This window comes from Aotus nancymaae, unplaced genomic scaffold (genome assembly GCF_030222135.1).
Source record: "Aotus nancymaae isolate 86718 unplaced genomic scaffold, 86718_ANA_hifiasm-v0.15.2.pri h1tg000027l, whole genome shotgun sequence".
NCBI classification, from domain to species: Eukaryota; Metazoa; Chordata; class Mammalia; order Primates; family Aotidae; genus Aotus; species Aotus nancymaae.
The window spans coordinates 2682488-2696290 of NW_026988440.1; the positions used below are offsets into that span (position 1 = coordinate 2682488).

General features: G+C 47.1%; 1 protein-coding gene across 1 annotated transcript in view; it reads left to right on the forward strand.

The window, feature by feature from the left end:
- The first annotated feature begins 1901 nt into the window (after window positions 1-1901).
- The window catches only part of TRIM26 (tripartite motif containing 26), a 29978-nt gene continuing 18076 nt past the window's right edge, over window positions 1902-13803 (forward strand). The window contains exon 1 of the mRNA XM_012477089.3: window positions 1902-2699. The gene's annotated coding sequence lies outside the window, so the exon portion shown is untranslated. The remainder of the gene's footprint in view (window positions 2700-13803) is intronic.

Consider the following 13803-nt stretch of genomic DNA (forward strand, 5'->3'; position numbering starts at 1 on the left):
GCAGAGAGTTTCAAGATGTTATAGTGAACCTCAAGTTTCTCTTCAAAGAATCAGTATGTCAGTATGTTCAGCTGTCTTATTCTTTAATTCTCTATTTAAAGTTTGACTTCCTCGTAATTCTGGTAAACAACCTTCTCCACCGGTTCTAATCAGTAGTTCACATCTGTTTCCCCAGCCCAGCTCCATCCTGACTCATCCCGGTCGCCTGCTCCAGTCACCTGCTCCGATACCTTCTTTGACCTAGGTCACCCCTGGCTACCTGCTCTGACCAGCCCATACCTGTCCTTACCACCAAAACACCCACTCTGCCACTCCTGCTCTCTTTAAAATAGCCAATTGGGATTAGTCTAGCTTGTTCGGTCTAACCCTAGCCAATAGGGGAACGACACAGCAGTAGGGACAACCCCATCAGGCATAAGTACCCCTTACCCTGCGTCCAAGCCTGCCGCAGCCATTGTTTCATGACTATGCCGCACACTTCCATAAAAGTAAACTGCTGCTGGGCGCGGTGGCTCACGCCTGTAATCCCAGCACTTTGGGAGGCCAAGGTGGGTGGACCACGAGGTCAAGAGATCGAGACCATCCTGGTCAACATGGTGAAACCCCGTCTCTACTAAAAATACAAAAATTAGCTGGGCATGGTGGCTCGTGCCTGTAATCCCAGCTAGTCAGGAGGCTGAGCAGGAGAATTGCCTGAACCCAGGAGGCGGAGGTTGCCATTGCACTCCAGCCTGGGTAACAAGAGCGAAACTCTGTCTCAAAAAAATAAAAAAATAAAAAAAATAAGTAAACTGCCTTGCTGAGAGGATTTATCTTCAAGTGCTATTTCTTTGGCGGCACTGAAATTTTACTTATAACAAAGACCACAGTTAAAGCACAGGGGCTGAGGGAAAAGTAGCATGAGGAGATCAGAAAGCTAAGAGGGGCTGTTACATCAGGAGCCCCAGGCCAGGCCCAGAATGGCCTGTGAATGGGTTAATGAGCACTTTTTTTTTGGTTTGTTTTTTGAGACAGGGTTTCGCTCTTGTTGCCCAGGCTAGAGTGCAATGGTACGATCTTGGCTCACCGCAACCTCCGCCTCCTGGGTTCAAGCGATTCAAAGGAGCATCTTAAATACACTTTGTTCCCACAATACCAACTGAAAAAGCAGGTATCAAGAGGGTCTAGGCAGGATGTGCTGAGACTACCTCCAGAGCACAGGCCCGCCAGAGTTGTGCTAAGCAGGTGAGGTCTACATCCCTTCCAGCTGGGAGGAGCAGCGTGAATTATACTGCTAGACAAAGGGAAAAAAGACAAAATACGGGGCGGGGCAGGGTAGAAGGGAAGGACGCGGGATGTTAAATGTGGGCGTGGCTTCTGAATGTCCCACCCACTCCACCACACTCTGCGCAAATGCAGTGCAAATTTCCCCACTCCAGCGGAGGGGGGCGTGAAGATGCGGCAGGTTTTAGGGTCTAGGACCCTGAGCTCCTCCATTCATGAATACCCAAACAATGTGGCCCATCCTCTCACCACTGACTAGGTGGGTGACCAGTGTCCCAGCTACATCTCCACCCTTAGGAGCAGGGCACTGGCTGACCCGGAGGACCTGCGCCGCCTCTTCCAGCCTGCTCGCAGCCCAGTGCACGAGTCGATCGCTGCAGCCGCCCAGTTGGCCCGGAAAGACGGAGATCTTCACGCGGCGGTGCCTGGGACACGGCAACGGCAGCACAGGGCATGGCCCCGCGACTGGACTGGACGCGGCGGCTGCAGGCAGAGCATGAAGCGAGCGCAGGCTGGGCACCCGCATACGCTCCAGCGGCGTCAGCTTCCAGGGCCGTAAGGGCACGCCCGAGCCTTCTGGAAACCTCCCCACCAAGGACCCTGGGAACCCGAGTCTCGGCCCGCTTTGCAGCCTCTGGTTTCTAGATTCAGCGTCGAGGAGCGGAAACAACCTCCCTGAACTGGGCCCAGACCTTTCAGCTTCTGGAACCTCAGTTTTACCTTACGTCGAATGGCGACAATGGCTGTCTGGTTGAACGTTATTTTACCTAGGAAGTAATAATTTTCGTAAATAGGTCTCTGCTATTTGCTTGCTGAAATCCTGCTTTGTTCTGGAAGCAAAATTAGGTCATGTTAGGGGAAGGGATCAGTATTTACTGTTGAGCCCCTGGCGAGCGCCACCTTCGCCTCAAAGCGCCCTCGGACCCTGATCAAGCGGAAGGCCAGAGTTGGGCAGTGAGGGGTCTCGAGAGGTGGAAAGGGGATTATTGCACCCCCAGTGTCCTACGTAGGGGCCTCATAAACCTTAGGATTTGCTCCCTTAAACCGTGTAACAGGCCACCTGGATTACGCGCCAAACTCAGCCTGCGGCTCTTGGCGCAGCCTCGGTCCCGCCTAATTTCAGTTTTCATTTCTCTGCCCGTGGTGCGGGGCACCACCGGCAGAAAAAGGAAAACTGAAGTCAGGCGGCTGGGGATTTGCCCGGTGATCAGTGACGTAAAAGAGACTAAGGTTCCTATTGGAAGGCGGAGTTCAGCAGGAGCCAATCCCGGGGCTGGTCTGGGAGAAATCTCGGCGAAGGGCCCCGAATAGCCGGGAGATTACGGGGCCGGGACGAGCTGTCGCGCTGGTTGCCCGTGGAGAAGCTGGACCCGGAACAGACCGGCGCGAGAGAGGAGGGGCCCCGGCAGGGGTTCGCCGCCCGGAGCTCGGGACCGGTGAGTAGGGGGTGTCGGAGAGATAAGCGAAGCAACAGTGTCGCACGAGCCCCAGGTTTGGGGCGACCCAACGCGGCCGCCGGGCCCGGGTTCAGAACGGGGCCAGGCCCCCGGGCGGGCTCAGGAGGGGGTCAAGTTTGCTGCGTCCTCCCCGCCAGCCTCATCCCTCCTGCTTGCTTGTCCTTCCATTCTCCTCTTCCTCTCGGGTCTTCCTCGCTTTCTCGTGTCCTCCTCAGACTCCGATCCATTATAGTCTGCGGAACCAGAAGTAAGCGGGGCCTGGTTGACCGTCCGTTTGCTTGGAGCCTGGTAGATAGGCGACGAATCCAACTCCCTGACCAAAGTGTCATGCTTGCTTTCTTTTTCTTTTTCTTTTTTTTTTTTTTTGGAAAACCGGTTTAGCCACAAATACTTGGAGCTGTGCTTTCACTCCCTCCAGCCCATTAATATTTTTCTTGCTGATTTTCTCCCTATTTGGCCTTAGAAAAAAAGTGTAAATTAACTTTGTGGAGTAAATGGGAGGGAAACACTTCCAAATCTCCAGTAGGATTTCAAATTTTGACACCACGATTTATGTGTGCTTCAAAAGAGGGAGAATGACATTCGTTTATGCATGCCTTAACCTCCTGTTTAACTGTTAGCTGAAATCATAATGCTTAACATGTTTTTCCCCGAGTTCAAAAAATCACCTTGAAAAAACAGGCTTTTTTATGTTTCAAAAATTGCAATTTTACTTTTTAAGTAGACTTTATTTCTTACAACACTTTTAGATTTACAGAAAAATTGAGAAGATAGTACAAAGTTCCTACATGCTCCAAACCCGGGTCCCCTGTTATTTACATCTTACCTCTGTGTGGTACATTTGTTGCAATTAATGAACCAATATCACTACATTATTATTGACCAAAGTCCATAATGTGTTCAGATTTCCTTAGTTTTTACCTCAGTACTTTTTCTGTTTCGTGATTCCATGCAGGTTACCACATTACATTTAGTTGTCATGTCTCCTTATGCTCCTGTTGGCTGTGGCAGTTTCTCAGACTTGTTTAGATGACCTTGACAGTATTGAAGAATACTGGTCGTATATAATGTAGGATGCCCCTCTATTGGAATTTGATGTTTTTCTCCTTAGACTAGGCTTACGAGTAACTGGGAGGAAGAACACAGAGGTAGATTACCTAATTTTCATCTCATTGTGTCAAGGGCATGTACGATCAACATGATTTATGACTTAATATTGATCTTGGCTGAGAGAGTGTTTTTCAGGTTTCTCCACTGTACAGTTACTCTCTTTTCCACTCTTTGCATATATTGTCCTCTTGAAGGAAGTCACTAAGTGCAGCCCATACCTTAAGGGCAAGTATCTACACATATATATATTTGAGATGGAGTCTCGTACTGTCGCCTGGGCTAGAGTGCAGTGGCGCGATCTCAGCTCACTGCAACCTCTGCCTCCCGAGTTCAAGTGATTCTCCTGCCTTAGCCTCCCGTGTAGCTGGGATTACAGGTGCCCACCACCACGCCTGGCTAATTTTTTGTATTTTTAGTAGAGACAGAGTTTCACTATGTTGGCCAGGCTGGTCTCAAACGCCTGACCTCATGATCCACCCGCCTCAGCCTCCCAAAGCGTTGGGATTACAGGCGTGAGCCACCATACCCAGCCCCTACAGATATTGTTTGCAGTTATTCTGCATGGAAGATTTGTTTCTCTCCTCTCCCCCATTTATTGATTTATTAAATCATTAATTTCAGTGTAGACTCAGGGACATTTATTTTATGCTTTGGTTTATAATTCAGTACTACTTTATTTTGTTGCTCAGATTATTGCAGCTTTGGCTGTTGGGAGCTGTTTCACATTGGCTCCTGTGCTCCTTCCCAGCATGTATTTTTATAGAGCTTTTTGCTAATGAGACACTTATACTTAATGTGACCTTGCTTGAACCTCAAGTAGCCTGGTAAACTTGGCAAAATATTTTCCCCTTGTTAAGAGGTAAGGAGACTGAAGGCCCAAGGCAGTGGGTGACTTCTTAGATACCACTTCCTGCAAGGGACAAACAAGTTGGACTCAGATTGGGTGTGACCACCACAGAGGACACTGCAAACCTCAGAAGAGAGCCCATGGTCTGAATTGAGGCTTCTTGGTGTGACTTCAGACTTGGATTCCCCCAGGATCTGAATAGAAAAGACACAGAGAATGGGAAGTTGGTTTTAGAGGACAAAAGCTTAATTTGGCTGGCATTGGGATGAATTAGATTTTGCCAACTTGATAGAAATGGGATTTTGTCCTTACCCCCAAAATTGTGTGCATGCAGAGGGAGACCAGGAGAGATCTAGGTAATGTGTGTGGCCAAGAATGTCTAATCTAAGGAGAGCCCTGGGAGCCTGCTGCTGAAGCAGAATTTTAATGTGGGAAAGTGGGGTGTGTGGTGAAATGTGTGTGGCGGAGAATGGAGATGCCAAGGCTCTGGAATTAGAGGAGCATATTAATTTCACAAACATTTGCAGACCCTCTACTTTGTACGTGATATTGGAGATAAAAAGATCAGTGAGGCATGACCCTTGGGTTTACATTCTGGTTGGGAGAGAAGACAGATAAAAATATCAATTACAGCCACTTATCCATGGCTTCATTTTCCATGGTTTCAGTTACCCACCGTCAACCTCAGTCCAAAGAAAGTAAACAGCAAATTTCAGAAGTAAACAATTCATAACTTTTAGATGTGCATTGTTCTGAGTAGCATGATGAAATCACTTGCCATCCCACTGTTCCTGCATCACAAGAAGGGAGAGTACAGTACAAGATATTTCAAAAGAGAGGCCACAGGCATATAACTTTTATTACAGTATAGTGTTAAAATTCCATTCTGTTATTATTGTTAATCTTTCTGTGCCTGCTTTAAAGTTTATTATAAGTGTGTATGTGTAGGAGAAACATAGGTTTCTGACACCACTGGGAGTCTTAGAATGCATCTCCTGAGGATTGAGGGGACTCCTCCTGTATGAATGTATCTTCAGCGGATGGGGGGGTGCTACTGTATGAAGCAGTGTGATAGTGTGATCATAGAAATAAAGTGTATGCAAAGCTGCAGGAGCTCTCCAGAGGAGGGATACATTCAACTCAGCGATGGGATGGGCACAAGAAAGACTTCACAGATAAGGGGACAAATTGTATTCAAGCCTTCAAGGACGAGCTGGACTGGAGAGAAGAGCTCGTACAAGGGCATGGGTGGAAAGTGGAGAGTGAAGAAGGGGCTGTCTCCCTGGTTCAGTGTATCTAATGGCCAGAGAATTAGGTAGGATGAGGCAGGATTTGGGGCTGGCTGGGTAAGTTGGAGCTATCAGGATGGGGGGCAGAGGAGGATGCCTGTACAGTTTTGCCCTCAGCTAGTAGGAGTTTTTTTGGTTTGTTTTTAATTTAATTAATTAATTTTTTTTTTTTTTAGAGGCAGGGTCTCCCTATGTTTCCCAGGCTGGTCTTGAACTCCTGGGTTCAAGGGATCCTCCTGCCTCAGCCTCCCAAAGTGCTCAGATTACAGGCACCAAGCCCAGCCTCAGCTAGAAGAGTTGAAGCAGGAGAATAACAGGATGAGATCCTGTGTGCTAGAAGGATGATCCTGGGAACAGTTTTTAGGAGATATGTCACATCTCACCAAATCTAAGATGCTATTTATCTTAATCCATTTTCTGTTGCTATAACAGAATACCACAGGTTAGTTAAATTGTAAACAACAGATGTTTATTCAGCTCACGGATCTGGAAGCCAATGGACACTAGCAAGAATGGCATTAATCCATCATGAGAGTTCCACCCTCATGACCCAGTCACATCTTAAAGACCCCACTTGTTAATACTGTTACATTGGCAATTAAGTTTCCAACATATCAACTTTTGGGGGACATGTTCAAACCACAGCACCATCAATTCTTTTATGTGCCCTTATTTTGTGCTCCACGTCAAAAAAATATTTTGCCAGTTAAATTAAGACATGCCGGCCGGGCACGGTGGCTCAAGCCTGTAATCCCAGCACTTTGGGAGGCCGAGGCGGGTGGATCACGAGGTCAAGAGATCAAGACCATCCTGGTCAACATGGTGAAACCCCGTCTCTACTAAAAATACAAAAAAATTAGCTGGGCACGGTGGCGCGTGCCTGTAATCCCAGCTACTCAAGAGGCTGAGGCAGGAGAATTGCCTGCACCCAGGAGGCGGAGGTTGCGGTGAGCCGAGATCGCGCCATTGCACTCCAGCCTGGGTAACAAGAGCGAAACTCCGTCTAAAAAAAAAAAAAAAAAAAAAAAAGACATGCCATTGATCACATTTCAGAGATGCTAAAGTGTAATGGGTGTCTCAAATTTGATGAAAAGCAGTAACTTCCTAGCTGATGGCTTAGATTCCTCCCTTTCCCTGGATTAACGGTTAGAATATCTCCATCTCACTAACTCATAGGTGGTAAGTTACCAAGGGAAAGAAGAACCGAAGCTGGATGGGCCCTTCCCCTTCTTTCCCCAAAGATAAACATTTACAACATTTACTAGTTGGGTCAAGGAGCACAATATCTGGTCTGCTGCTATAGGATTCCTTGGCCTGTTACTGGGTCTCTCTCATGCTGTTTCCTTTTGGAGAGTTAAACACACACGCTCACACACACACACTCTCTCTCACACACACACACTCTATATCCCATCCTCCAGAGTGGCAAAAATTAAAGGTGATAATACCAGGTGTTGGTGAGGCTGTGGGGCAGCATGAGTGCTCATAGCCTGCTGGGCAGACTGCACAACAGTATAGTCACTTTGGAAATAGTTTGGCCTGATTAGTCAAATTGAGGATTCATCTTGCCTGTGTGTGCTAGGATGTATGTGCAGAAATATTCATGGGAGTAGTGTTTGTAATTGTCCCAAACTGGAAACAACTTATATGGCTATCAGTAGACTGCATTAAAAATTGTAGTCAGAGCAGCAATTAAAATAAAATCAGCTTATAATAATATGAATGAGCCTTAAAATATGATCAGTTCCCTCCCCCCTCCACCGCCACTGGAAAAATACATCCCCCCCCCAAAAAAAAAATGGAAAAAAATTCCATTTGAGGCTCAAAACCTGAGAAAATAAACTCTGTTGTTTCTGGGGTGTATACCTAGGTCTAAAACTAAAGAAAAGGGAAGGAATGATTCTTACTATTATAACTTCCTCCACAACAGCCATTTTCTCAGACACAGCTTTTTCTTCTGGTTTCTGTAAGTTCCTGGAACAAAACCTTGGATACAATGACTTGATGGGGACATGCAGCCCACTGTTCTTGCTGCTACAGGGAATATGAAGAAATTGCTTCCCTCTCTACTAATTTACTACCATCTTGCTGGAGAGAAAGGGCAGGTGGCTAAGACTGTTTGCATTCCTTCAGCAGACATGTAGGAAGTGTCTTCTTTGTGTCAGATACTCTGTGCTTGTGCTTCGTTTTCTCAGCCAATTTTTGTCTACTTTGTGCCAAGTACTATGTAGATTCTGGGGATAAGACAGAACAATCTCTCTCCTTGTTTGGTGGGAAAAGCTGGTGTTAAGCGAGTAATTATACTAATAAGTCAGGACTTAAAATTACAGAGAAGTACAGGGTGCAGCATGGGGTGTTTTGGGGCTGTATAACTAGACTACTTGTGGACCCATTCTGACAGGTCAGGAAATAATTGCCAGAGGAGGTGGCTTTCAGCTGAGACTTCAAGCTAGAAAAGGGATTTGCCAAGTGGAAAAGGGATGGTGTTCTAGACAGAGGGAATAACATTTTCTTTTCTTTCTTTTTTTGAGACGGAGTATTGCTCTGTCACCAGGAATGGAGTGCAGTGGCGTGATCTCAGCTCACTGCAACCTCTGCTTCCTGAGTTCAAGCGATTCTCCTATCTTAGCCTCCTGAGTATCTGGGACTACAGGCATGTGCCACCAAGCCCAGCTAATTTTTATATTTTTAGTAGAGACAGGGTTTCACCATGTTGGCTAGGATGGTCTTGATCTCTTGACCTTGTGATCCGCCCGCCTCGCCCTCTCAAAGTGCTGAGATTACAGGCATGAGCCACCACGCCGGGCCTGGGAATAACATTTTCAACAGGATTAGGAAAATGCATGGCACTTTGAGTCTTGGAGAGCAGTTTGGTTTGGCTGTGAGTTTGAGTTTGAGGTGGGGAGTGGCAGGAAATGATCCTGAAGACAGGGGCTGGGCCATGATTATCTAAGATCCAGCTGGGATCTCCTGGGACAGCCTCCTCACAGAAGAAAGAAAGGGCAGGAGTTTTGACTTTATTCCTGGGGCACCAGAAAGCCATTGAGGGGTTTAACCAGGTTGATCACCTGAGCAGATTGGCACTTTAACAGGTGACCATGACCGAGTGTGCTTGAGGAATAAAAGGAAGGCCAGAGTGGCTGCAGCACTGAGGCAGCAAAGGAGAGAGAGGAGGTTTATGTAAATCAGGAAATCCTGAGGGTTTGATGATCCCACAGTTGGATCTGATTTCAGCTTCTGCAGAATTCCTCAGTTAGGTCACTGGATTAAGTTCTGGTAAGGCAGGGAGTTTGCCATTTTCATTCTCTGCCGTAACCTCAGTGCCTGACACATAGTAGGCACCTAATAAACATCTGCTAGCTGTTGAATAAATTTTAACACCCTGCTGCTTAAACCCTCAATGGCTGCCCAGGGCTGTTAGGATAAAGTCCAAAATTCTTAACCTGGGTCACAGAGTCTTGCATAAGCTGTTCCCTCCTGTTTCTCCACCCTCCCTCTGCTCCCCCCACTGCACTCCACCTGTAGCCAATTGTCAGCTCCTCAAACTCACCTCTACCCTTTCTCTGGCAGCTGGTTTCCTCTGCCTGTGAGGCTCACCCTTTGCAGCACTCCTTATGGGTGGGGGAGAGTTCATTTTCCAGGCACCAAAGTGCAGCATATGGTGGAGTGGAAGAAGCCCAGAGCCGGGAGGTGCACCTCACCCCACTTCGTGCTAGCTCTGGCCTTGCTGCCAGGCAGCTCTGCTGCTGGGCAAATCAGTCCAAGGCTCTGGCACTCACTTTCCTCCTCTGTAAATAAGGGGGTTCTGGTGATTCACAGTCCTGGATAGACTTTAGAATCTCCTAGGAAGTTTTTTTTTTTTTTTTTGAGACGGAGTCTTACTCTGTTCCCAAGGCTGGAGTGCAGTGGCATGATCTCGGCTCACTGCAACCTCCACTGCCTGAGTTCAAGTGATTCTCCTGCCTCAGCCTCCCGAGTAGCTGGGATTACAGGCACGTGCCAACATGCTTGGTAATTTTTGTATTTTTAGTAGAGACAGGGTTTCACCATGTTGGTCAGGATGGTCTTGATTGCCTGATCTTGTGATCCACCTGCCTCGGCCTCCCAAAGTTCTGGGATTACAGGCATGAGCCACTGTGCCCAGCTCGAAAGTTTGTTTTTTAATACCATACCAGAGTCTGGGCCACCTCTGGAGATTCTAATTCAGTTGATCTGGGTATGTTTTGAAAACTCATCAGTTTGAAGACTACAAATCTGATGTGTAGTCAGGGTTTGAACCATCCCATGAGATGATAAAGGATTTTATCAAAGCACCAAATGACACTTAGGAATATTTTAGACAAGAGAGAGCTTGGTTCATGATTCAACATTAGACAAATATTCAGGCACAAAAATGAAGAACTCCCAATTTTTCCCTATCGGTCAGCTGCAGGACAGGGGCCCTTGAAAGCCTTGTCTCATCCACTTCCCAGCTGGCTGCTACCTCCTGCCCCTCTTTGAGCCCTGTGGAGATTTCTAGCGTTCAGAGCCCTGGTGGTTTTTGTGATGTGCACTGTGCTTCAGAACACCACTGATGCTCAGCTCCATGGGGAAAGTAAGCCTATTGTGACCACAGGAATGCATCATCCACAGTCACTGGGAACTCCGGGACAGCCTGGTATCCAGGCCTTTGGCATGTCTAGTAGGAGTGCAGTCACTCCTCTAGTACGCACATCTGGATCACTTGCTTTTTGCCCTGAATTCTGGCTTCTTCAGGTTTTTTAGAGGTATCTCATGGAAGTTTACCTGAAGGAGAGTTTGCTTATCTCAGATTAAAATATGGGGCTTAATCTGGGGCCCCAAGAGCCCTTAAATGGAGTACCCACAGGGAATGGAGGTCTAGGCTAAGTGCTTTGGGATTACAGGGGCTTTCCTCTTGTTTGGAGGTCCAGACATATGTTTGAGAAGCAGCTTGAGATGCTCAAGAGAGGCCTGAACTGGTATGCTGGAGGCCATGGTGCAAACCTAGGCCTTTCCATTCACTTTCCTGGGCCCCAGAGTCCACATCTGTGTTTCAGTGTCCACCAGGGCACCTCTCTGGGTGGCATCCAGGAGCCGGAGGCAGCAGGAGGCAGGCCAAAGTTTTACCCAGGCTAGAGTGCAGTGGCGCAGTCATGGCTCTCTGCAGCCTCAACTTCCCAGGCTCAAGAGATCTTCCTGCCTCAGCTTACTAGGAACTACAGGCATGCACCATCCTGCCCAGCTAATTCAGCTAATTTCTTTTTTTAGAGACAAAGTCTCACTATGTTACTCAGGCTGGTTTCAAACTCCTGGACTCAGGCAATCTTCCTGCCTTAGCCTCCCAAAGTGCTGGAATTACAGGCACAAGCCCCCGTGCCCAGCCCTCAGTTAGTTTTTACAGCTCATAGTGATTATCTTGGAGCCAGTAATTGTGCATGCATCCACATCTTGAAATTATGAGGCATCACCTTGCTTAGTCTGTTGACATGTGCAGATTAGGTATTTATGAGATCCAGAGATGTACAGGGGAGGGGTGGATTTCAAGGAAAGGGGAACAGTTTAGATAAAGGTAGGGGGTGTCTCCAGTTCTGTCTGTGACAAGGGTATCAGGACATTGCAGGACTTGTTTGTTTCATCTTCCTGGTTCTATAGAATTGCAGCTAGCTTCTGGTTTATTTTTTTATTTTTATTTTATTTTTTGAGACAGAGTTTTGCTCTTATTGCCCAAGCTGGAGTGCAGTGGTGCAGTCTTGGCTCACTGCAACCTCCACCTCATGGATTCAAGCCTGCCTCAGCCTCCTGAGTAGCTGGGATTACAGGCATGTGCCACCATGCCCGGCTAATTTTGTATTTTTAGTAGACAATGGGGTTGTCTCTATGTTGGTCAGGCTGGTCTCAAACTCCCAGCCTCAGGTGATCCACCTGCCTTGGCCTCCCAAAGTGCTGGGATTACAGGTGTGAGCCACCATGCTGGGCTGCTACTGGTTTACTGAAGAGACAGAAGAATGCCCCCTCACCCCCAGCAGGGATGTGTGACCTCTGGTGCAAGGCAGTTCATGAAGTGACTTCCTCCCTGAGGTGGGAGGATGGCTTCAGAATTCTCATCTGGGTAAAAGGAGTGGGGGTGGAGTGTGTCATACAGTGTTTTGCTTTTTTTTGGCTCTAGTTTTGGTTTCTGTCTGCCCAGGAGCCAGGAATGGATAGGAGGGTAATGGTTTTACCTCTTACTGTAGAAACCTGTTATGATAATAACAGAGAATATGCTGAAGGCATAAAAGATAGGGCAGAACCATGGGACGGGGAGTGTGGCAAGTTGGGGAAGAGTTTTTTTTTTTTTTTTTTTTTTTTAGAGAGGGTGAATTTTACATCGGACCTGACAGAGTTATATTTGGGGAAAGGGAGTGGTTATTCTGGTCTGCTCACATCTCTCATACTCAACCTCATTTCTCCTAATTCTGAAATCTTGAGATCCCCAATCCCTAAAAAGGAAAACTACTATCCAACAGGGATGCTTTATTGCTCACCCCATATGTGAAAGTTTGTCATAGCTAAGGCTAGGGTGCTTTTGGTCAGTATCAGCAGAATATATGCCCCTTTTCTTTTGTCAGCATTACTCAGCTTACAAAGCCCTTCCATGTAGATGACCTCATCTGAGCTTCCTAACAAAGGAGCTGGTATTAGACCCCATTTTACAGTGTGCTTGGGTAGGGAAGACAGTGTAGTGGATTGAGTGGAGGGCTTGGCACCAGGCACTGCTTCCTAGCCATGTGCTCTTGGGCAAGTCACTTCACCCTGCTGAGCCTGTTTCCTCAGAAGGAGTCTGTATAACCAAGGGAAGGGATTGGTCATAGAAGTGGTACTGCGTTTTGTTTAGTTATGGCAGACCCTCAAAAACAAATGGTTCTATTAGATTAACCTTGTCTGCAGTTCCCCTCAATCCATTCACTTGTTTAACAGATGTGTATTGAGCTTCTACAAGGTGTCAAGCACTATGATATCTGTATCAGTGATTTAACCACCATTTTTGATGGTTATTACAGACCCTTTTAAGAATGTGATAGAAGGCCAGGAGCAGTGGCCCATGCCTGTAATCCCAACACTTTGGGAGGCTGAGGCGGGTAGATCACAAGGTCAGGAGATTGAGACCATCCCGGCTAACACGGTGAAACCCTGTCTCTACTAAAAAATACAAAAAATCAGCTGGTCGTGGTGGCACGTGCCTGTAGTCCCAGCTACTCGGGAGGCTGAGGCAGGAGAATCGCTTGAACCCAAGAGGTGGAGATTGCAGTGAGCTGTGATCACGCCACTGTACTCTAGCCTGGGTGACAGAGCAAGAATCCATCTCAAAAAAAAAAAAAGAATGTGATAGAAAACTATAGCTCCCTCCCCAGAAAACTTTTCTAGCTTTTTATTTTGCTTTGCTGAATCATTTCAAATTAGGTGGGAGACAAGCTGTGAACACTATAGCATCGATTGCCTAGAAATACAGGTATTCTTGGCCGGGCACGGTATCTCATGCCTGTAATCCCAGCACTTTGGGAGGCCAAGGCAGGTGGATCACCTGAGATCAGGAGTTTGAGACCAGCCTGGCCAACCTGGTGAAACCTGTCTCTACTAAAAATACAAAAAATTAGCCAAATGTGTTGGCGGGTGCCTGTAATCCCAGCTACTAGGGAGACTGAGGGAGGAGAATTGCTTGAACCCGGGAGGTGGAAGTTGCAGTGAGCCTAGTTTGCGCCACTGCACTCCAGCCTGGGCAACAAGAGGAAATCTCCATCTCAAAAACAAACAAATAAATAAACGAATAAATAAATAAATAATTACATACATTTATTTA